The 24,562-nt window shown below is 38.2% G+C and overlaps 1 protein-coding gene across 4 annotated transcripts in view; it reads right to left on the bottom strand.

Annotated features, from left to right (window-relative positions):
* The window catches only part of POU6F2 (POU class 6 homeobox 2), a 331,556-nt gene that overhangs the window by 33,339 nt on the left and 273,655 nt on the right, over positions 1–24,562 (bottom strand). The gene's annotated exons all lie outside the window — the stretch shown is intronic.

Here is a 24,562-nt window from a genome sequence, read left to right as displayed (position 1 = left end):
ATTTCCCCAGTCGGGAGGCATTGCTCCTTTCTAGGAAATGCTGCTACTTCAGATTACATTCAAAGATGGTTCAGGAATAACATGTGACAGGGACTCATCCCACAAAATACTTACAGAGTCGTACAGAAAGTACGAGTTGGAAAAGGCCTCTTAAAGACCATCTAGTTCAACTCCTCAGCCGTGAGCAGTGATATATTTCACTAGACCATGTTGCTTAAAGCCCCATCCAACCTGGCCTTGAGCACTTCCACAGTGAGACATCCACAATGCTATGTCTTCTCTGAGACACAGCAGAATAGGCTTCTTACTCTGCTAGTGTTTGGACTCAAATTCCTAAACAATCCTGCTTGTCAAAGATGTACTTGAGGAAAAAAGCCCCCAAATCTCTAAAAGTTCTCATGCTACAAAAATACAGTCTTAAAAGTTCTGGGGTTTTTTGTGTGTCTTTCACAAGTCCTTTTTATACATCATACAAGAGAAAGCAAGCACTGTTCAAAAGGAGCTGCAAAACAGGTGTTGTATGCAAAACAACAACGAGTTTTGAAAGCCCAAGGGTTAACTCAAGGGACTCCCTTGTCAATGCTTCTCTAAGGGAGTCAGACACAGTAATCTGCATAGCACTGTTGATTAAAATAAATTACACCAGGTTGTATCTATCTGAGGTACAGGTTCCTCATATAGGTACAAAATGCAGTGCAGGTGGAAACTGTACTGAGATATTTAATGTAAATTCAGACTTCAACTTTCTTTATAGAGACAGGGCTTTGGTCCTCCTCTACTAAGCACAAAGAAAGACTGCAATTCTGGCCCTGTTCAAGTGACAGTGTTGCCAGAATCCTTGGTGGACTTAGATTATCACTTCAAGTATTCAGTATGTTTCTTTCCTTTTTGTTCATGGATAAATGGATACATCAATTGTGTTGAGCTGCTTAGAGAGCAGCTTATACAGAACTTAACTTAGTATTTTTCTGCTTCCCAAATTTAACTAAATTTTAAAAGTCAGTTGTTTGTTTCTAACTTCAAAAGAAATTTGGGGTGATTTTTAACAGCATCTGAATATTTTCTACTGATTAATCTATTAGTGTGATTTTAGCACCCTAGGGTTTCAAGATACCTGACATCAGATCTCTCAGATCTTACAACTTGAACCTACCATTGCCAAGATGATGTCTGCAATAAAGTTGTAAGGATTGGCTTGCACATGAAATTAATTTGTCGACCTACACCTACATACCAGGTATGGGCTCAGTAGTCTTTGCCTCCATAGTCCTGCAAACTGTAAATTTATCTGCAATGAAGAAATAGCACACAATTAAAGTGAAGGTAAAATCCCGAGCAATGGAGCTGTCTATGGAGGGGAAAACCCCCAAATCCTCAGTATATCAATAATTTCTGTGAATATTACCCCCAATGGCAGAGTAATGTCCTAACACTGATTAACTGAAGTTTAGTCAGTATTGTACCTTTAAATAGATTTCGGCCTTGCTCAATAAAGGTTTCCTCTTAAAAATGAAATAGAAACATCTGATCTCTTAAAAATCTGATCCTTTGAGCAAATGATTCTTAAGAATTAATAACATTAAAAAAAAATCCATTCTTATCCTTCCTTCATATTTAATTGCCTTTGTGGTTTACTTCGCTGTAACACACAGGCTGAAACCATGGAGAAATGAGTGATTGCTCATAACTTCTGGGGATAAATGTCTAACTGCAGCACTGCAGATACAAAACCAGATTTTGCATAACTCTGTGACAGACTAATAGATGATTTCCTAGTAGTGAGTCTTTCCTTGCGGCTCCTAATAAACCTACTGTGTCTTGACATTAGGTGAAGCTGCCATGATACTCTAAAATGAAGCATAACGCTGTTTTGTATTAAGTTCTTCTCCCTCTCCGCTCATCAGAAACAGGGATGGCGCCCTGCTTCATTGTTTTCCTAGCACAACCAAAGGAATATTACAAACTGTAGCCAAATCGATGGTTCAACAGCTGCCTTTGTTTCTGCTCTGAAGTATAAGTAAAATCAAAGACCAACTACACTAGTTTGTTTCTACTGTCAGCCAGGGCTGACATAAAGCAAATGGTGACATTTCATCTGAAAAATGTCTTTAACTGTAAAAAGGAAATATTAAATATTTTTAGTAGTACCATCAAAATGAACATCTCTTCAATTTGATCAATGTTACAACTCTTTACATATTGAAGGTTAATTATTCAGTTTTGAACAACAGAACAACAACATAAAAAGAAAACAGAAAAACAGGGGAAAAGTGTAAGAAGCAACATAAAAATTGTTCAGCCAAATGAGACAAACCATCACATACACGTAGACAAATGAGGGTGTTGGTGGATAAGCAGATGACCTGGCAACATGTTCTTGTAGCCCCAAAGGCAGCTGCATCCTGAGCTGTATCAGAAGAGTTTGGGGAAAGTGTTTGTCTCCCTCTACTCTGCCCTCATCAAGCCCACATGGAGTGCTGACTCCAGCTCTGTAGTCTTCAGCACAAGAAAGACAGGGACCTAGCAGGTCCAGATGAGGCCACAAGGATGATCAGAGGGCTGGAGCATCTCTCCTATGAAGGCACACTCAGAGAGTTGGGGCTGTTCAGTCTCAGGAACAGAAAGTTCTGGGGACAATTTACAGCAGCCTCCCAGTACATAAAGGTGGCCTAAACACTGGCCAGGGACTGTTTTACAAGGGCATGTAGGACAAGGGATCCATGATAGGACAAGAGGTAATGGCTTCAAAGTAGGGAGGGGAGGTTTAGATGAGATGTTAGGAAGAAATTTTTCACTGTGAGGGTGGTGAGAGTAAGTTGCCCAGGGAAGATGTGGATGCCCCATCCCTCAAAGTGTTCAAGGCCAGCTGAATGGGGCTTCGAGCAACCCGGTCTAGTGAGAGCTGACTCTGCCATGGCAGGGGGTTGGAACTAGATATCTTTAAGGTCTCTTCCAACCCAAATCATGCTATGATTCCATGATTTTCTACAGTTTTGCTAACTTTATTCAGAAGCTGCTTCTGTTCAGACATGTTGCGTGGTCACTATCAGCATGAGTTACTTTAAGCAGATAATCTAAGGAGAAAATGACTGAGGAAAAGATATACTAATGTGAATCTGCACAGGATTCTTTAGCCTCTGCACAGATTTCTCTGCCCCTTTCTTAATCACATACATGTATATGTATATATATACAGTATCTATATAAATTATAAACACATAGACACAGATATTTTTAAAAGTACATATGATTTATTATCTACCAATATCAATAAACCCAGCTAGTTATATGCACTATACTGCATATATGCAATCTGCTGCCAATCTACAAACTGAAAAATTGGAATCATGAATACAAGGAATACAATTTGCAGACTTCTTTTGAAAAAAATGCTATTCCATCTCATTCTTTGGAGTAATGACAATATGATTGTTGAACCCCATACAGGATGAGAGTAAGGCTGACTGTGTCTTTCAAATTAGAAGTGGTATTAATTCATGCAAAGCTTGAAAATTTCCTTTGCTGCATTTTATTTCCTAATGACAACTCAAAAAAACGGCACAACAAAATGCTTTTAGGAGAAAAAGGTATCAAATAGTGATACTAGAAACAGGCACCTATGAAACTGTACTCCTGGGTCACCATTTAATGTAAGGAATTGTAATTTTCAAGGTTAAGTATTGTTCATATATTGTTCAATGTATTGGATAGATAATTGATTGTAAGTATCATAATGGAATATTGAGTCCAACATTCTGCCTGATTCTCTCAGTGCTTTATTTTTAGAAAATAATGTTTGTGTATTAACATCAAACCATACAGGAGTTTATCTGTCAACACTGTAGGAATTACATGGTGAAACCTTTCGTAAGCAAATACTATTATGTTCTGGTAGTAGGAGCATGTGTACTGTCATAAATAAGGATGTCTTTTTTATCAAACATTCTGAATAACACAATATTTTCTCAGAAAAATCTAAAGATATATCATTATCAAATTAAAGATTAAAAATTATGTTGAGTGTCTGCTGAATTGTTCCTTCTAAGCAATATGCTTATCAGATTTAACTTCCTTTAAAAAACAAGAATTAAATCAGGCATCAGGATCCTTAGAGGTCATAGTTTTCTGAGTATAGCAAAGCAGCTGTTGTTTTTAATTAGATTTGCAGGCCCTAAGCATTTCTGAAAATAAGCTAGTGAGATTCTTATGAAAATATTTATTATTTAAAATTATTTGATGGATGTATAGTATAAAATATTTTAACAATATTTTTGTTTGTTTTGACAAGAGATCCATGATATGTTATGACAGAACAGCCAATACTATAATATTTGTTATGACAAAACAGTCATAATTTCTAATAATATTTGATTATCACAAAAAGATTTCACAACTAACTGTTTTTAGTATTTTACTGCTTGTCTCTCAATCCACAAATAGCTTTCCTGACTGCTGTGCAGATCCTTCTAGGGTGTGTACAAGCAAACACACTTTTGTATGTGTGGTTTTGTTTTTTTGTGGTTTTTTTTGGTAAATCCTCTTGACAAAAAGTAATGGTATTCATTTTCTCAGTAATTAAATGCACAGCAACTGGACCAGCAGTGTGAATTTCTAGAATAAAATACAATGAAAATATTTTGGTAAATATTCATTCATCCCTACTTCCTTTTCATGAGGCTGTAATTTTCATAGTTGCCTACAGAAGTATCATTGCTGTTTGGCTTCTCTGAAGATTCCAATATCAACTAAGTATCAAAGTTTGAGAGGCAAGAAATCCCTGCTCTGAAACAAAATTTCTCAACTTTTCAAGCTTTGTATCTGGGCTGCAACTCCTAAGCCAACCATTAATTTCTGTCTTTAGAATAAAAACTGGATTTGGATTCCTTTAGAACAAGGATTGTCTCTTTTGAGTGATAACATTACTTCCTGCTACTTGTCTCTCAGAGCATAAAGAGTGGACTTGCTTCCAGACATATCAGAATCTAACATACTGGACACACATCACAATGTAGGCATCTCTACAATTTGTGATACGTGCCATGCTGAGCCATTCAAGGATAGCTTGGGGAACAAATTCCCATTTCTCAGCAAGCCTAACTAGGCCCAGCACAATGTGTACAATGTGATTAGGTTGCTTCCACGCTATGGTGACATTACCATCTTGTTTGGAACTACCTTTGCTGTACTGCACTGTACTGGCCTGCTGCAGAGATGCTATGGAGAGGTGAGGAGCCAGAGTGAGGCAGGGTTTAGTGATTGCTCTGTGATCCTGTGGTTTTTACATAAGAACTGCTGTTGAGACATAGCCCTGCACAGATATGAATGAGATAATGTCCTCTACTGCCAAACAGTTCTCACTGAAATAGTGTGGGTTTAATTTTTCAAAATGTAATATTACCCATTTTTAAAAGGGATGTGGCAGACTACTGGCAACGTCTGTGTCTGGATGAGGAGGATTATTTCTGCTGTTATATTTTTATTTCTTTCCCTTGATTGCTCCTTTCAACTTGTTTTACATAGACAATTAAGGAGATGGCATGCTCTTCACTGCCTTGAGTGGGTGGTCACCACTGTCACTGGTTTATCTTGTGATGCCATTCCTGAAAAGTTATTCTACTAGAAGTGCTATGGTCTTGCAAATGTATGCTAAATTTGGCAACCTCAAAGACTTAGATTTCTTTTTCATTTTCATTGATGAAATTTTCTGAGGAAACAGAAGTATATTTTGGGAAAATGGCTTTGAAGGCCTAATGATGTTTTATTCTATCCTTGACTTATCTGTTTAGAATACCAATGGATGTTTTCTTAGGTACTCCAGGAGAAACTGGACTGAAATCACTAACCATTAAATAATCTTCAGATGTAATCTTTAGGACCAGAGTTCTTTAATTAGATTACAGGTCAAAGAAGTTCTAGGCCATCAATATATTCTTGAACAATCTACTCTCATCTTCTGACTATAAAATTACCTACACTATATAAAGTATTTGTCAGAGATCATTGGATTTCTCAGTCTGTAATTCTTAAGGGTGAATTAATTGCGTATGCTGATTTACTCAATCATTTCAGATTTAGCCTAAATTCATTGCAAGAAAGTTAATATATATTGTAATCAACCAGTATCAATGATACTCAGCACTGTTGTTAGACAATCACATTTCTCCAAATACTGTTATAGATCTTAAGCTTGCTGCACAGATGCCATGACTGTGAATGATATGGTAGTTGTCTCTCAACCCATAACTTCAACATAGCACTGTACAAGACAACATTTGTCTAAATACAAAGTCATGCCCTACTTCAGATGAGGTTTCTACAATTTTAGATGACCTAGACTTTAGCTAAATAAAATATAGAACTGTTGGTCTTATTAATTAATGACTTGTAACTTTTACTGTGATAGCGTATGAAAGCTCAGGGCAAGGCTGAGATGAGTAACTGTGCAGTAGTACACAAATGTGCAACTGAAACACTTTTCAGTTTTGCAGGACATGCATTTCTTCCACAAGTGGCTTTCTGACTACTGAGAACAAGGCACAATGCTTATCACAGCATGACTATGGTGGAACAAACCATCCTGGATTACCTCTCTACTATAGTGGATATCACTGTGGAAACAAATGTTCCGGCCTATAAAGTGGAATTTTGCTATAATGCACCACAATTATGTGGGAGTTAAAGACAAGAAGAAAAAACTGATTTCACCGAAAGAAGGTGAAGAAACTTAGATAGATCGCATGTAAATTCTTGAATGGAAAATAGTCATGACTCCAAGTTTCTAGATCTGAATGTCTAGGAATAAAAATCCTTCCTGAGATCACATATAGCTTCCTTTTGTCATCCATTCATCACAGAGGTGATTACTCTTTTAAGTACCATTGAAAATTTGCCAGCCAAATACAAGCCAGACCTTAGTCCTTCTTATGTTGTGAAATTTGTTCCGGCTCCTGGTTCAGCACACTGCTCTGCCAATCAGCTCACCTTTGAAAAGTTTGTTAAATTACAGGCCTCCATTCAATCACCTGTAATCGTACTGTATAAATACTATTTATCTCCCCACCAGTACTTGTACAGGCATTAAGTAATTTCCAAAAGGCTACCCAAGAGTTATGAAGAAGAGATATCAAAAAAAGTAGGGTATTTTTATGTTGAAGGTGAAAATACACTCATCTGGTTTTCTTCTTGAATATTAGTAGCGGGACTGTATGCTTCAGTGCTCGAAAGCATAGTGACCACATTATCTCATATTATCAAATGCATCATTAATGTACTTCACCTGACCTGACAGTCGGAAGGGAAAGAAAGCTGCTCTGCTCACATCTTACAGCTTGGCTTAAATTTGTCCACTTTGAACACCACCCTATAGGAATTACGGTTTTAAGTTCTGTAATACAGAACTTAGTATCTACCACGAATGACTAGTCTTAACATCTGTCTCAGAACAAAACATTCTCCTGATGCAATGGCACTTAACTCAGGAGGTAGCTGCCTGTGGGTCTGGAGATGAATATCCAGAATTCAGTCATTGCTCGCTTTCCATTGGCCATTTGAGTCCTTCTCAGAGCTACCAACTAACTTTTGTACATTCAAGATGGTCCTACTGAAACAAATACTTAAAAATTACAGTTAAATCTAACTAAATGATTCTCAAATGTAGGGAAGACATAGGAAGAGACTGTGTTTATGAACCTGTGATGAGAACATACAGCTTAATTACCAGTTTCATTCAGGCCTGGTCCATAGGTCTGCTTAAGGAAGTTAAATAACTATGATTTTCTTATTTAAAGCAGCAGTGGCCCTGAGGTAATCCCGTCTTCAACACCTACATTGCTACTGTGTGGAAGCAACATGTTTCTGATACAGACAGGCAAATTGAAATTTGTTTATATATTTTTATATGAATTCAAACTACTTTATTCAAACTACTCTGCTGTCAGCAGAGCCCATATCCATGAGGTCTGTTCTGTGGAAGGCAGATCACAGACAATGTTCTACTCTTGCATACTGTCTCTGTAGAAGTCCTAAAAGGATTTCCTTTTCAACTGTGATCTGCAGAGCACCAAAGGTGAGGAGCTCCATTACTTTTTTGACTCTAAAGAAAGGGAAGGATAAGAGCAGAAAATCAGCTGTTTCCAGAATCCCTTCTCCATCTGTGTAGTTGTCATTTGTCTTACACTTACATTTTCAGTTACTTTGCGCAAGCCGTTGTTTTTTTGATATGTTAGAATAAGACCTTAGCACTGTGTTCCGCTGTGATTATGCATTCCATTAATGATTATGGGGCTGCTGTAGAAAATAAATAACAACAATCCTATTTTTCATTAAAGAATTAAATTGTTATATTACGTAATAGTCTCACATTTCCTTAGTTAAGATGACTGACGACTGTGATGCACTCTATCAAGACTTTCAAGTGGGATGCTACTGCTGCACTTTCTGATAATTTTTACTGGTTTACAGGCTCCTGAGGGAAGAACAAAGGGGGCGCTACTTTACCTTCATCAGTACTGAAATGTTTCCTTTACCAAAGAAAAACACATTACTGCCATTTTAAACATGGTGTAAAATGTTGAAAATCATAGCAAACAGTTGGGGGAAAAAATGCAGTGGTAGTCTAGAACTGACTCTTATGCTTACAATTTATTTCAAATGTTTCCCTAGAGCTATTGTTTTCTACATTACTCCTGCAGCTGTGGCAGCTAGGGTGTCAGTGGACCTCAATGACTTGCACTAAATAAAGTGGTCCTTACGAAGTTCAGAAGACATAATTCACAGTTACAGCTACAGCCCTCTTGTAAGGAACCCCAGATGTTCCTCCACATTATCATTCAGAGCACTTACACAGCTCAGCTTTGCCAATCCACACTTAAAAGTCACAGAATCATGCCGGTTGGAAAAGACCTTTGAGATCATCAAATCCAGCCATAAACCTAACACTGCCAAGTCCACCAGCCTAATTCAACCTCTCTCTCCTGGTATGTAATGCCTAAGTGTGGAAAAGATTGAAATGAAACAAGAAGATTCCTCATGGAGTGATGTAATATCCTCAGTGCTTTCAAGAACCAGAGAATCTAGCCACAGATATGTTTAACATATGAAAGTGTAAGGATCATCAGATGTTGCTTCTTTCACTCAGGCTTTACCTTAAGTTCTCCCTGTTAACAACCCAAAGAGCAAGATATTAAATAGAATGAAAAATGGTGGAATCTTCTATAAGGAGAACAAAGCAGATGTGAACAGGAGAAAAAAGCAATCACAAAAAAATATTTAGTTTTAGATATTGTCAAAATGCATATTGTAGTTAAAAACGTACTTGTAATACATTTTTTTAAAAACCAACTCAGTCTCAGTAATATGAAACCTCCAAAAGCACTTCTTATTTAATCTTGGAGCAATAGTGGAAAAGATTTCCTGGCATATGGGAATTACAGCAGAAGAATGAAGAGAAGAGTGAAGTGCAAATGCCATAGTATAATTCATATATGGAATATTTTAATTGCAGGTAATGGCAGATTTTCAAATTTCTAAGTCAAGGAATTGTGCTCATTTCTGAGACAGAATTGAGTATAATAATTGCCCTTGAAACAATATCAATATTTCTTCCTGAGCAGAGCACAGCATAGTAAAATGCACTAAAAGATGAAAGCTCTTTGATCCTCTTGCATGCTTAAAGATACCAGAACAGTGCCAATACATTTTGAGGAAGAGGCTAGACAGAAAAGAAATATTGTTTGCTAAGATAGCACAATGTCCCAAAATAGTGGCACTGAGTGTACTAAGGACTACAGCAATACTTATTGTTCATAGTTTTATCCCCTTTTTTCTCCACTTCATTCAGGTGAAGTCATTAGTATGAAAACAGATTTGATCTTGACATACACGATAGCTCTATCATTTTAGCCCCCAATATTAGGGAAAGAAAAGCATCTGGATTATATCACAGTGTAGATCTTATGAGCCAGGAGCAGACTGAATAACCAGAATCCCAGAAGTCATTTACAAGAGCCATTGAGCTTCTTTCAATAGTCCAGTGGTTCGGCTGCACTCAATGGTTTGCCATGGCTCTGCTGCCAATTGCCAGGTGATATTTTCTAGGAAGATTTAATCTATTGACTTCTTGTTTATTGATGATGCCAATTACCTCTGGACTCCATTTTAGTTTGGAGCTATGTTTGCATAACACTATCAGGCTCTGACTTGACTTTTGCCTATAAAAATCAAAAGTAATCTACTGACCTGAATGCAATGGCCCCCAGGACTTAAACATGGAACAGACTGGTGTCTGGGTCCAGATGAAGCCTGTAGTTCTTTTAAAATTATGAATTGCGTCAGGCTAACTTGTACCCTGAGCAGCTTAGGTCTGGCCTTGACTGGTTATCTCAAGCTTTGGTTTCAGCTGAAACTAGAAAACTGTAGGGGTTCTTCCTCCTTTTCACTGCTCATATAGAATCCATTTTTGTTGGAACCCAAAGTGCAGAGAATGTTTCTCTGCCTGTTCTGAAGGACCCATCCTGCCTGGAAAACACTGCTTTTGACCTTCATCCGTGGAGAAAGCTGCCAAGGCTCTGGGATGAATTAAAATCTACAAGGGTGTGAGTTAGGTGGTAGTATAATATATAGTTTGTTACAGAGTGAAAAATTTAGAGTTTTTAGGTTTATTAGTATAGTAAGTAGATGAAAGCAAGATGGAGGATCCTTGTAGTTTTTTCAGGTCTCTTCCTTCTTCTTGACCTACTCCATTTTTTGCAGTGTTAGTAGTACAGAATGATATGTTAGAAAATGCCGCAGTATAGGCTACGTGAATAGATAGTTCATTAGGCATTGGTAGAAAAGTAAAAATAATGTATGCTTTTTGTGACCACTGGTTAGTTTACCTTTAAAAAGCCCTGAGTTTTCCTGCATTTGCCGTTTGTATTTGCCCTGCTTCATGCTATGCTATCGGCATGTAAATTACTGATATGATATAATAAACAATCTGAAGACGGGGAAATCCAAAAGACCCGTTTGTCTCTTATTCCTGGCAAGGACTTTCTCCCCCATCTGGGGAGGACATGTGGGGGTCGAGAACCTTCACACATTTTTGCCTAGTGGAGCCCCAAGCAAACCAAGTGGATGACACATGAGTAATTTTGAAAGGAAAGCGAGAAATGATGTCCATTTTTGTTTTCACTTCAAAATGGTATTTAAACTAAATTTCAATTTAAAATGAAATAAAAGTCTGAAAAAAATGTTCAGGGTAGATGGAGCCATTCTGCTCTAATCTGAAATCTTTAATATTCTTTTTAACCTTTCTAGGTTAAACCAGAAAAAAGCACCACTAAATTGTCAAACAGAAAATGTAAAAATAACACACTTAAATCTTATCCAGACACTGTACTTTAAATTTTTACTGAACAAATTTGTCAAAATGACACATTTTATATTTAGATTCAATGCCATTTTTCCATCAGAAGTCAGTGATGAAAAAAATGTCATTCAGTTCTGCTCATAGTGCTGCAGGAGTTTATAGTAAAAGATAGTTAAATGAGGTTGTAAAATGTAATTATAATTCAGTCTTTAACATAAATTCGAATGTCACACTAGAATTCTGAGGGGTGGTTCTAGATACATAATAGATTTCCTCAAAGCTCACTGATTTCACTGCTGATAAGGTCTCCAAGAGCACTTGCACTAGGGAAGACTCCAGGACCTCAGCTATGGGGTTGAAACCTGGTGTGCTACGTACTGGAGAAAGTAAAGGTTGAAGTAGACCCTGTTTTTAAAAGGCAGAGAAAGCCCTTTTGCTGTTAGGACAGGTAATGTGCTGCCATATTCCAATGGAACAGAATAAAGTCCTGCATTCCCAGTGAATATGTGCCTGAAAAAAAGAAAGGAAGAGAACACTCCTTTCTTAACTCTCTCTCTCCCCAAACTATATACATTTGTTGAGAGCATAAAACTTCCATTTATTCTGTAGCTTTTAACAGGAAGCCTTTTTTTAACATCTTGGGACATGGGCAATCTGGCCTCTAGGTTGAGTTGCTGCACAGTGGGGGAAAATGTAAAAGACAGTGCCCTGTCTACTGTCATTCTTCCTCCAGTCCATGTTCTGAAAAGATTTGCATGGATTTCTCATTCATCACCTTATCCTGAATGATGCTCAAAACCCTCAGTGATGTCTAGCACGATACTGGGAAATGAGATGCTGGAAAGCAATGCCATGGAAAGGGACCTGGGGTTCCTGGTCAATGGCAAGTTGGATATATGCAGTGCCCTGGCAGCCACAAGGACCATCCGTGTCCTGGGTGCATCAGGCACAGCATCGGCAGCCAGGCAAGGAAGGGGATTGTCCCGCTCTGCTCTGCACTGGTGCAGCCTTACCTCGAGTCCTGTGTGCAGTTTGGGTGCCACAATATAAGAAAGATACAAAGCTGTTAGAAAACATCTAAAGAAGGGCAACCAAGATGGTGAAGGGGCTGGAGGGGAAGCTGAACGAGGAGTGGCTGAGGTCACCCTGTCTGTTCAGCCTGGAGGAGACTGAGGGGAGACCTCATTGCAGTTACAACTTCCTCATGAGGAGGGGCAGGCACTGATCTCTTCTCTGTGGTGACCAGTGACAGAATCCGAGGGAATGGCCTGAAGCTGTGTAAGGGGAGGTTTAGGTTGTTGGGGTCCCTCCCCTGCCATGGAGCCCTGGGAGAGGGGCCCTGAGGGCACAGACACGGGGTTTCCCTGCCCCTGCTCAGCCTCGTTCCCATGGTTGGTTTGTGTTCCCTGCGCGGGCAGAAGGACCCTTGGTCCCGTGACTGGAACAGTTCCTCAGCAGAGCTCCGGCCATGCGGCTGGAGAAATAAACATCTCTGAAACAGCTATCAAGAATCTGTCTGTCCGTATATATTTCCTTTCCACGGGACTCCTGGTTTGATATATGCGTGTTGCAGTATCCCCGCTGCAACATTAGGTTACATATTAGAAAAAGGTTCTTCCCCCAGAGGGTGGTTGGGCACTGGAACAGGCTGCCCACAGAAGCTGTCACAGCACCAAGCCTGACAGAGTACAAGAAGCATTTGGACAATGCTCTTGGGAACATGGTGTAAGTCTTGGAACTGTCCTGTACAGGGCCAGGACTTGGAGTTGATGATCCTTGTGGGTCCCACCCAACTCAGCATATTCTCTGATTCTGTGATGATAATTGAATTGGTGAGTCTACCAGCTTCTCCTTTTTCCCTCATTTTCACCCCTCTGCCATCACCTCACAAAAAAACCAAACCAAAACAAACCAAATCATAGCAACAACAAAAAACCAACCAAAAGAACCCCACCCCACAGCAAAAAACCCAAATCCAACCAAACAAATCCCATTCCTCCCTTCCAAACAAAACCAAAAACCAAACCCAAAATCCGTTTCTCAGATTAAAAAGAAAGTTTATCCCGGCTAAATGTGCGCAAGATTTGTCACCCAGGCTGCTTCACTCAGAAATGAAAATGTAAAGAAGTGTAAACAACAAATAACCTCAAAAAAGGAATTAGCATCTCAAAAAAAAAAAAAAAAAAGAAGAAAGTTATCAAATATGCATTTGTTTATCACAGTCAAGTTTTATGATTCAAACCTTATTCATATATATTTTATGAAGAGAATATCCATTGTGGTGGCAAAATTAAATGTATTTTGAAACTTGTATGTGACATTTATCTATCTGCTCTATCAGAAAAAAGTTGTCATATTCACTCAGACATATATTACTTTTTCAATTTCCTGTCAGTAATGTTTTTTTAATGTTCTTTAGGGGGAGACCACAGGATTTCTCATTTCTAACAACAAAGACCATAATGCTTTAGAATTATGTTTATGAGTTTATACCTAAAATTTTGCACCACCTTTTTTTTTTTTTTTGAGATGAACAGTTTGTTCTTATCCATGATAATCATGGGTTTTGGGTTGTTGGGGGTTTTTTTTGGTTTGTTTTCTTTTTTTTAAAGAAACAGTCAAGTATCTGACAGTGGTCTGTCTCTTTTTTCTTCTTTTAAAGTTCATCATACAAAACACAAACTTTTGGTGCAATTTTATGATGATTCAGGTTCTACTGTGAGCCACAAGAGATAACATAGAAAAAAAAGCACAAGTATTGAAACTCCTTATCACATATCTTCCCTTCCAAGGGGATGATTTTGATAGAAAGTTCATATAAACCAAATGCTTTGAATCAACAATGCTGTGCATCAGGTAAGGCCAAAAGGTCATAGTTAGAGATGAAACAGAAACTAAATAAGAGAGTTAATTGACAAGATGGTACAGCTGTCATGCAAAACAGTGGCTGGAGAGGTGGAAAGTGAAGATGGCAACTTCTTTCTCTGAGTTGCTATTAACTATTGTAGAGAAAACTTTATGTTGTATCCTATAGGCTCAGTGTAAATCCTGCAGGAGATGTTGAAGTCCAGTGGGTCAAGCCCCAGGTAGAAAGGACACTTTTTTCTTATGAGGTTTCTTTGATAGTATGACCCCATCCACAATACAGAATAGGGCACACTCTTTGATGGTAAGAAAACAGGAGAATTCCATGAACAACATTCAAGGTTCATTTCTAAACAAATGCAGAACATTTGAAATCAAATTAGAAGATATGCCTCCCCTTCTAAGCATACATAATATCTAGGAGTAAAAACAAATATTTGGTAAAAGTGACAATAATTATGATGGTGTACAGGACAGAAATTCTTACATTATAAGACTCTTTCATGACATTTGTGACATCTGATGGTTGGAGCTGTGCTGGAAATACATTTATGTTGATCTGTGGTCTGAAGAATTAGTGTATCCCTTTTCTGTTCTAACCAAAACAACAGGGTAAATGGCCAGAGAAATGTAAAAAGCAATCTGTCAAAAGGAGAGACATTGTCCCCCCTTCTACAGGTTCAAAAGGTTTTTTTAAACCAGGAGAACCTCAGAGATGTAAAGTCTTCAATTATGCACAAGAGATTTTTAAATAACATCATCCTGCAGATGGAATACTTAATCTTACTTGAAAGAAAAGACACTCAATAGAAAAGACCCTCCCCTTCACATTGCAAACCATCACTTAGTTGTATTATCAGTAAAGTTAAGTACACTTTAAATAATTCAGATAGATACTATTACCTTGGTGTCTATTTATTTGGGAAACACAAAGAAACAAGCAAGCAAAACAGGAACACAATTTTCACCAAAAAAAAATGAAGAATGCCTCTAGACTCATTCAAAAAATAAGGCAGGTCAGCCAGTGATAAGTTCTGCATGTCCTTCCTCAGCTGCTACCAGGAACTGAGTTAAAACTACTGTGACTGCCATGGTGAGCTTAAGGACAACATTACCAAAAGGACTCAAGTATCATTAAAAAGAACCACTGTGTTCCTGTAAGCATGGAATTGATTTAATTTAATGTTAGACACCTAGCATTAGAAATCCAGTCGTAGACTGCCATTCAAAACTCTCTCTATTCAATGTAGAGAGTAAAAAATCTCTGCAAGATAATTTATCGAAGCTTAAAATGCCTGCCTTAGATCAGTCCTATGTTTTATTTTTTGAGAGTGTCTATTTGTTTCAGTGATGACAGGAAACAATTACAACTAGCTTAGATTGGATGCAGCCTAAGTTGCCTTTCATGTAGTTAAAATTAGGGAAAAGGAATTCAAATCAGGAGTCTAAAGAGACGTAGGACTCTGCTGAGCAGTCAATTCTAATATTGACCTACAGTCTCTAGGTCATTTGGAAAAACAAGTTCCCTTTTTACTGACCATCTGAATCTCAGCGGTACATAAAAGGAGGGTAAAATAATTTTGAAAACACCCTAAAAACTAAAATAAAATCACACAAACTTTTTCTGGGAATGACACTGAACTTTTCTTTATATTTTCTTTTGTGAGTTACTATTAAAATAAAACAAGGCTTTGAGAAGACCTCGCTGTTTGAAAAGATGTGCAACACATGCACAAAATGAAATCTATTTGACCATCCTTGTCTATTACAAATATAAACACAGAGATAGAGATTATTCACTTAAATTCCTTCAACTTGACTGGTAATATCTTGACACATTTCACTGGGGAGGGTATAACTTACACAGCTCTTAAAAAGTAAGTTTAAGAAAAGGACACAGCAATGACTATGGACTAAAGATTTATTAGAAAGATTCCCTAACCATCCCTTGGAAGTAAAATTTCCATTCTGTGCAAACTCAGTGAGAAATTGCTTTCTTGACATGGTACTCATTTATCTCCCCCCACTCTGTGTTCTTTGAGGTCTCCTTTTGCATCATTTGTTGGCTAGTATGAGGCCGATTTAAACATTTCTACATTTGTGCTGTTGCCAGAGACCACAGTGATTTAGTGAATCAGGAATGCATCATTCATGTTTGTTCCCTCTTTTCACTGCATATGATTTTAAGGAGAAATAAAAGGCAAGAGAGAGCCAAGGGTACAACTTGCCTCAGTAAGTGCTTCTTAGGAGGGGCCCTTTCCATTGATGGATCAGGTTATGAGAATTTGAGCTCGGCTCAGTAATATCTAACATATATATTTTTATTTGTATTCAGAAAAGAAGCCTTTTGTTGCAGCATATTTACTTGTGACATTTTGTTCTCAATATATGGGGTGTAATACATTGTTGTTTAAGGACTTCCATGTAAGCAAAGGTCTAATTATCCATCACTGTATATACAGAAGCATGACCCTATCTGAACAGACAAATGCTTCTGTATATTACTAACAGTATTTATAGGTCAGTAGTCTAATGTTAAGATTGTAAATAATTACCCTGAGAAGCTGGTAAAAAGCTAGTCAAGATTTTGTTCTATACTCATTTCCAATATCCCCCTTATACTCTTATAAAAACACAGTTTGTGACTGCAATTTCAGAACATATTCAATCAGCTCTTAGACTTTGCAGATGAGAATCAGGGCTTCCTATGCCTTTCTGTATCTGGTGAACGGAGAATCAGGTAGTTTTACTCTCTTTGGACCTTCATGAACAAAAATTTAAATTCAAACTCTTATTTTTTCCAAGCAGTCATTAAATTTCATCTCGGTCTCTGGGCAGATTTTTGTCTTGGCTGTTGTGGCAAAAATTCTCATCTGTGGTAGAGAAGAATGTGGTACTTTTTGCTAATATCAATTACAGGCTAACGTTATTCAAAGGTGTTGACTTTATAATTTATCTAACCTCTGTGTGCATTGGTTCTTAAACTTTCTGCTTTAGCTAAAGGAGTATCTTTCAACAATGAACATAAACAACAACTGTTTTCAAATTCATGTGTCTACTTGACATCAAAGATAGGTCACTGTCTCCTACAGGTGTCTGTACCTGAACAATAGGTATGACAGCTGGGACATTTTGGTGCATCAGAGAAATGAGAGACATTCTCCTGGGTATAAATAGACTATCCAGGAGAGCAACATATGGATTTAAGCGTACAGAGTGGTGCACTCTAGTTGCTAATAATAATTGTAAGAGACTGTAAATACAAAACCCATACATCAGTGTCTGTACGATTAAAATTAAGAGATCTATAGTGCAGATTCCAAAAGGTGTTATTTAAATACCTAAAAATGGAAGCCACCTCCCAGCACTTTGGAGGGGTCTGTGGAGGTGATCATCAACATAATAGACATGTCCAATGTCTATCACAACACACAGACCATGCCATCCTGTAGGCACATGTTGGGAAATATTTTCCCCGCAGTTCTACTAACAAACCTCAATTTTCTTGAACTTCTAATTACTTCATTCTGATCTCTTGTGCAGAGCTAGCAATAGTACCAGTCTACATAGTACCTGCTAGTAGTGAAAGGGTAGCATGTTAACATCCGATATCTTTTAACTCTCATTTTGCAGTCATTCAATAGTACTTATATTTTTTGTGGGAAATCAAACCCCTAGAAAAATACGGACCTAGTTTTATTCCTCATATTAATATGCGGATTTAATTAATAGAAGGCAGACAGTTATGGCCTGTGCACAGTCATGATTACACACATCTAAAATTATGCTTGAGACAGATCTGAGCTGAAACAGAGCAGCACATCATCTTCCATGCCAAGATGAGAAGGTTTAGTTTATTTTCATTTGTCACCAGAATAAAGATTCAACTGACCCCAAAGACAGAATTATGACTCAAGGGGTAATTAAAATATTTATTATTTCATTTCCCTGTGGGTACTTGTATCTCTTCTGAGGAGATGAACACGGATTTCCAGGTAAGCATACATTCACCTAAGTATGTGTATACATGTACACATGCATGTGTTCACATCAGTGGGAAGCAATTCAGCTGAAAAGAATGTGGGTATCTGCTCTATTTGAACTGTTTTAGGATTTTGTCAGAATATGGCAATAAGACACAGAGGAAAGAACATTTTTCTGGATTGGCCATGGGATGCCTAAAGGAATATTTTGCCATGTCCGAAATGGGACAAAAGACCTATGTTTAACTAACTGAATCCCAGATACAGAGTGAGGCAAAGAACAACTGTCAGGAGAAGAAAATGGTAGAGACAGGGGAAGTAGAACTGAAACTAGAGAGTTGAATACCTTGGAGCGTCTGAGGATGTGTCACTGACATTGGCACCAGATACCTGTTCACCTGTACTCTTGTTTCCACATGGGTTTATGCTTCCACTTATGGAAGAAACCAAAAGAGCAAAACCAGAACAAATGAGAACAAATTAAGGCTAATAGGAAGAATTGAGAAGGAAAGAAGAGGGAAATTTTAGCATGGCATGTGGTGCTGATTCCCCCTTAATGCTAGTACACTGCATGAGTCTGATATGTTTTTTCTTTGAGGCTGTGTATTTGTGCTATCAAATAAGACATATCTCAGCCAAATGAACAGCCCTCAAAGAAGGGAATGGATTAGGCCCCTGGAGATGATGACTAACAAGTTAAAATTACACTTCTTTTTCAGTTGGGCTGCAGTGACCTATTTATACAATTTCTTTCTTGCTAGCTAGCTAGCTTTTTTTAACATTACAAGGTGTACCTGGCCTCTCTCATCTCTCTCTAAACTGTCTCCCTTATGTCCTGATCACTCTCTGATCTATCTCTCTATCTGCTGGGTGAATGCTAATATGACATATCCAACCTCTAAAACAAACCATTTATTTTGAAACTTGGCTATGTCAGAGCATTTGATGCGTCAAACATGAAAATGAATGTATATTTGGATATTGAGTACATCATGTCTTGATATTAAATTATCCCCTGAAAAGAAGACTGATTTTTAAACTGGCAGGATATATGTATTGCTTCCTTGAATCTCTATCACGAAGCTAGACATGACAGGAGTCTAGAAGAGGTTCTCTATGAAGGAGAAACAGAGTTGCTAAAGGGCCATGCGTGTTTTCTTTATATTCATAAATTAATCTTTGCGCTTAAGGAAAGAGATTCTGTCATTCTCTTCCATTATTATGTGACAATAATACATTAATCTTCTATGAGAGATACTTATCCTAGAGATAATATTTAATTAATGTGCAAAGAAGGAAGTTTAAGTGGAAAAGGTACTTTTAAAATCATATATATTTAATACACTGGCATAGATATTTCAAAGTCCTTTTTTCTTTTTGATATCTGGGCCATTTGCATACATACACACTGAAGCCTACCACTGTCAACCTCTGAAAAAAATGACAAACTGAGATATACTTTGGGAAAAATAGATCAGGTGTCCATGCATGGTTAAGACTGTGATTTTTTTCTGCTTGAACTTTTGCTGTCACTGTTCACAGATCAACACATATGAGAAGATATAACAAAATTCTTTGCAATACTCTAGATTCAAATCAGAAGACAGAGAATCCTTCCTCTTAAAGGACATTGCAGTTCAGTGTGCTATTTGGAAGCTTGTGGATCTACATGCAGAAGCTATGGGTCTGCATCTAGCTGGTTACTACTATGAATGCTGCATGAACATATTTCAGTGGTTAGGTTACTACCAAATGAATCAACCAAGTATTTCTGCAATTTTCTCCTCATTATGTGAACACTGCTTGGGGAAGACATATTTCTTCATTTTCAAATTCTTCAGAAGATACTGGTAAACTATCTGGACTCCTCATCCTTTCAGATTTCAAACAAATACTGATTGCACCGCAAACATGGGAATGCCAAATCTTTCCTCACCTGTACCTCTAAGACATACACATACAAATGTCAAGACTGTAGCTCAATAAGAGACAATGGCCTTCATTTATGCATGAAGACTTGTAACTTTTAAGAAATTCCAAACCTCACCAAAATAGCAGGAGCGCTCTATCAGTGAATCAAGGACCAAAAAGATTTAGCATTTGACATTAAATTGCACTTTTGACAGAGCGATCTGGCTTCTTTTCCCCTTTGCCCAAACAAGCACTTTTGGTTTTGTTAATTTTGATGATCAATGCCAATTGAGCAGATTGTAAAATTCTGACACTAGGATAAAGCACATATTATATACAGGATAATTTAGATAAAATCTAAATAAGACTAAGCACCATGTTACACAAAGAACAATGATCTGAGTTTTTTCAGAAATTATGAGGCACATTTAGAACGACAACAAATTCTCAGACTTAGTCCACTATTGCCTCCGCTTTCCTACAGCCTCTCTATAATCCACAGTGCATATTCCCTCATGTCATGGGTTAGCAAGCATAGTCCCGGAAGTTATGTTCTTGCAAAGAGGTGCTTACAGCTTCCTCTATGACCTCACAGAACCTATCAGCTGGCCAGTTTGAATATGGACAATTCTTTAAGCCACTTACAGTTGTGACCGCCTCTGTGATCCACACTTAAGAATAGAAAATCCTGAGGCAGAGTCTCTCTGTCTCATTTCTGGTGGCTGCGGGCCCCATGTGGGGGCCAGCGGGCCTGGCCCAGGCCCTGCTCGGGCCAGACCAGGTGGGGCCATGGCCATCCTGGAGCGATGGGCTCCGTTCCACCCGCGGATCCGCCCCCGCCTCCCCCCAGCAGGGCTGTGGGCAGCCAGAGCGGCTCGGCTCCTCCCCCTCTCCAGTTTGGCCAAGATTTCAGCTAAAGCTGCGCTGCTGTCCGGCAGAGATCATGTGACCGACAGTGATAAGCTTCATTCCAGCTGCAAAGCCTAGGTGAGATTAACCTTTTTAGTGCTATGAAGAGCTGAAAACCTGAGGGAGAAGAAAGAGGAGATGCTTAAAGCTGAAATTCTGTTGTGAAGCTATGATATATCAGAGTACCCGTTGTAAGTTCATGAAGGCATGGGGGGTGGCGTGTTCAACTTGTACTTGTGAGCAAAAGCACCTGCGTGAAATAGGCAGATGCTGATGCAGCTGTAATTTCATGAGAAGTTTGAACAGGGAGAGATGGAAGCGATGAGGACTTTTGCTCCAAATGGGAAAGGAGAAAACTTCAGTTCCTACAGATGCTCCCAGAGATAGTCCTAAAGATGAAGATGAGGAAGACCCTTTGCTCCCAGGGAAGGAGAAGGGCCTCTGTTCTTAGAGATGAAATGCTCCCAGAGATGGGTGAAGAGAACTTTTGTTTCTGAACGGCTCAACCTTAAAATTGTACCCCAAAAAACTTCAAGAGTGGACGCTCGAAAGCAGTTGTGGGAAAAGCTGCAAGTTGGGGAAGGGACTCACATGTGAGCAGAGAACCAACCCAGGCAGCTGTCTCATTGTGATAATGTTTTCATAGCATGGACAAGAGAGACTCCTCTTCCTAAATGGACTGAACAAGGTTATTATGGAAGTGGTAAACAGACTGAACATCTCAAGGGCTGTCTTTTTACATTGTCACTGGGAGAAGGGAGAAAGGTGGGGGGAGGAGAAGAGTTCTGAAGGTGTGGTATAATTTTTTTTTCTTCTTTTAGGTCTGTTAATAAACTTCTTTACATTCTTTCAAGTTTGGTGCCTGCTTTGTGTTTCTCCTAATTCTTATCTCACAGAAGATAAGCAGTAATGAGTATTTTAGACCAAAGCACTACACCTCATAAGAAGAAGTCCAAAATTAAGAGTACTCTTAGATTCCATTCTGATGCAAGTCTCATACAGGAGGATTTCCATCATCTCTGTTCAGACAATGATGTGGCCTCAAATTTTTCTCGGCTTTGTCAGCTCCTGAAGTGATGCAAATTCCCGAGCATGACATTTCCACTGTTTGGGAAACATCAGTAACATAGAAAGCCCTTTTCCTGGTACCACTACATGCATCAACTCTCTCCACTGCTTTGCTTATGTCATCTTAAAGAATTTTCAAAGTACTTAGGAAAATTTCGGTCTTTGCCTTCAAGTTCTTCTGTGGTTTGCTTTCCAGGAATCTAAATGGCTAGCTAAAGCTCGTGGATGAAATTTATAATTACCAAATTCAGTCTTCCAGGATAACAACAGTCAAACCTTCTCTGTGCACAGCAAAGTTTGCTTTAAGGGGAAGGTCAAGGGCTTGGAATGGATTCCAACAGCAATTGAGGAACATTCATGGGTTTATCATCTTTGGCTTCACCACATTCTGCTGCAAAAGCTAATACATTTCTGTTGTCTGCCTTTCTCTGATGCAAATATAAGCAATATGCATTTCTAAGAAACCCCTTCATAAAGATTTTAAAATCCAAACAAAACCAAAACTTGAAGTCAAGCAAACAAAAAAATTTGTAACAAAGACAGACAAAGCTAAACGCCCTTATCAAACACGCGATGTGCTATTCTACAAAGTTTCTGCTGAGAGGAAGACCAATTTGTGACTATCACTAGTCATGTTTCTTAATGCTTTACTGGAAGGTGATAAGATATGATGATAAGGAGAGCAGTGTAAGAACCTCTGTAGAGCAGAAAGATTTCATTGACTGTGATGTATGTCACTGGTGATAACAACGAAAATTTTTCATGCTTTTAACCACCTCATGCTAAAATGAACAGATTATAGGAGTGGTAGGCTCTTCTTTTTGTTATTGGTTAGCTTTCATGAAAATGGTATTAAGGTTGAACTAGTAGTAAGTTCAGTTTTCTCCTCTTTGCAAAAGTGATTAAGAATGCAATGACAAAAGGACAGATATTTCCAGTACTTTTGACTTGAAATAATTAACGTGGAATAGTAACATTTTCAAAAGTGCCTAAATGCTTCAGGCTTTTACGGGTCTCTTCAAAGTATATTTACTCCACATAATACAGTGTGTTAGCAAGACCCCAGAGCTAATAACTAATGAACTAGATCCTGTGTCACCTTGTTGAGAAGCAGAATTAATTAGTCCAGCCATAATAGCATACTACCGAGAGTTTTGGCTTCATCAATCCGTGCTAGTACAGCACTGAGACATATAAATGAACTGTCTCTGGCAATTTGCTTGCAATGCTCTGTTACAGTGCATAGACATGCCTTCAAGCACTCAGACTCGTAACTCTGATTGAAGGAAACTCAGACTTTTACAGGTATGAAAGTTGCTTTTGAAAATAAGACTTGGGCACCTCTGAAAAGATCTATGTCCAAGACACAGTACCTTAGGCAGAAACCCAGGCAAGAGGCTACAGTCTGAAGTGTGAAGTTTAGTACCAAAAGTAAGATTTGCTGCAAGTTAGATAAAAGAAATTTCAGTGGCTTTTCTGGATAGATGCGGATCATTTCCAAGCCCGATAGAAGTTTCATTACACAATTATCCTTTCCATTTTGCAGTGATCACTGCCTAAAATAGACAAAACAGACTAGTCAGCTCTTGGTTTAAGTTAGACTCATTCTGCCTCAGTCCATTTCTGCTTCATGAAACTACCAATCTGCATGACCGAACAGCTTGGTCCATGCATTTTTACATTTATGCCACTGTGGATACAACTGATATTAGATAAATGCAGCAAAATAAAGACACAGTCAGCAAAAATATGTTAAAAGAATTATTTGTCTTTTGATTCAAATTCACATGGGAGGTAATTAGACAAACACCCTCCTCCATGTATAGCTGTGGGGAGGGAAACCAATGGAAAAAAAAATCTTCCCTTACAACTGATCTTTTTTCTTTTCCCTTTTCTTCCTGCAAACGGCAAAACCACATGTATTCAGCACAGTGAAATTTTGAGGGGGAAAATAGAGAGTCAGACTTCACCCAGCAGAAATTCAATATATTAATATGAAGGCCTGTCAAAACAGATTCTCTTGGTAAAGGGTTTTCCAAGGAATGTTCTTAAACGCTAGTATTATTAGACTGTTACAATCCCTCGCTCTATCTTGTCCCTCAAAATGTGTCCCTTTTAATTTTCCAGGCTTTTAATGAAATATCCTTAATATATGCCATTCTGATACCACCAACTCAGATTTCTGTAGGTCTCAGCCCTAGGAAGATATTGTTAGCAGTCACTACTTAAGCAATTATTGTTAAGAATTTTGTGAACATACAGATGTTGTGAGGGATAAAATATTAACGGTTACCATGTATTAAAGCTGCATAGCTGAAAGAGATGTAGAAATGATAACAAGAAAGAGAAAAGTAAGTTAAGAGATAAGGCTAATGGACACTGAACACCTGAAGAACAGTATGAATTGCACATATTCAGAAGGACTCTAATAGTCTTACACATTATAGGATTTTGAGCCTCCTAGAACTTCTGGAAGAAC

The sequence above is a fragment of the Corvus cornix genome, chromosome 2, assembly GCF_000738735.6.
Source record: "Corvus cornix cornix isolate S_Up_H32 chromosome 2, ASM73873v5, whole genome shotgun sequence".
Taxonomy (NCBI): Eukaryota; Metazoa; Chordata; class Aves; order Passeriformes; family Corvidae; genus Corvus; species Corvus cornix.
This window is presented reverse-complemented; position numbering and strand designations above follow the sequence as displayed.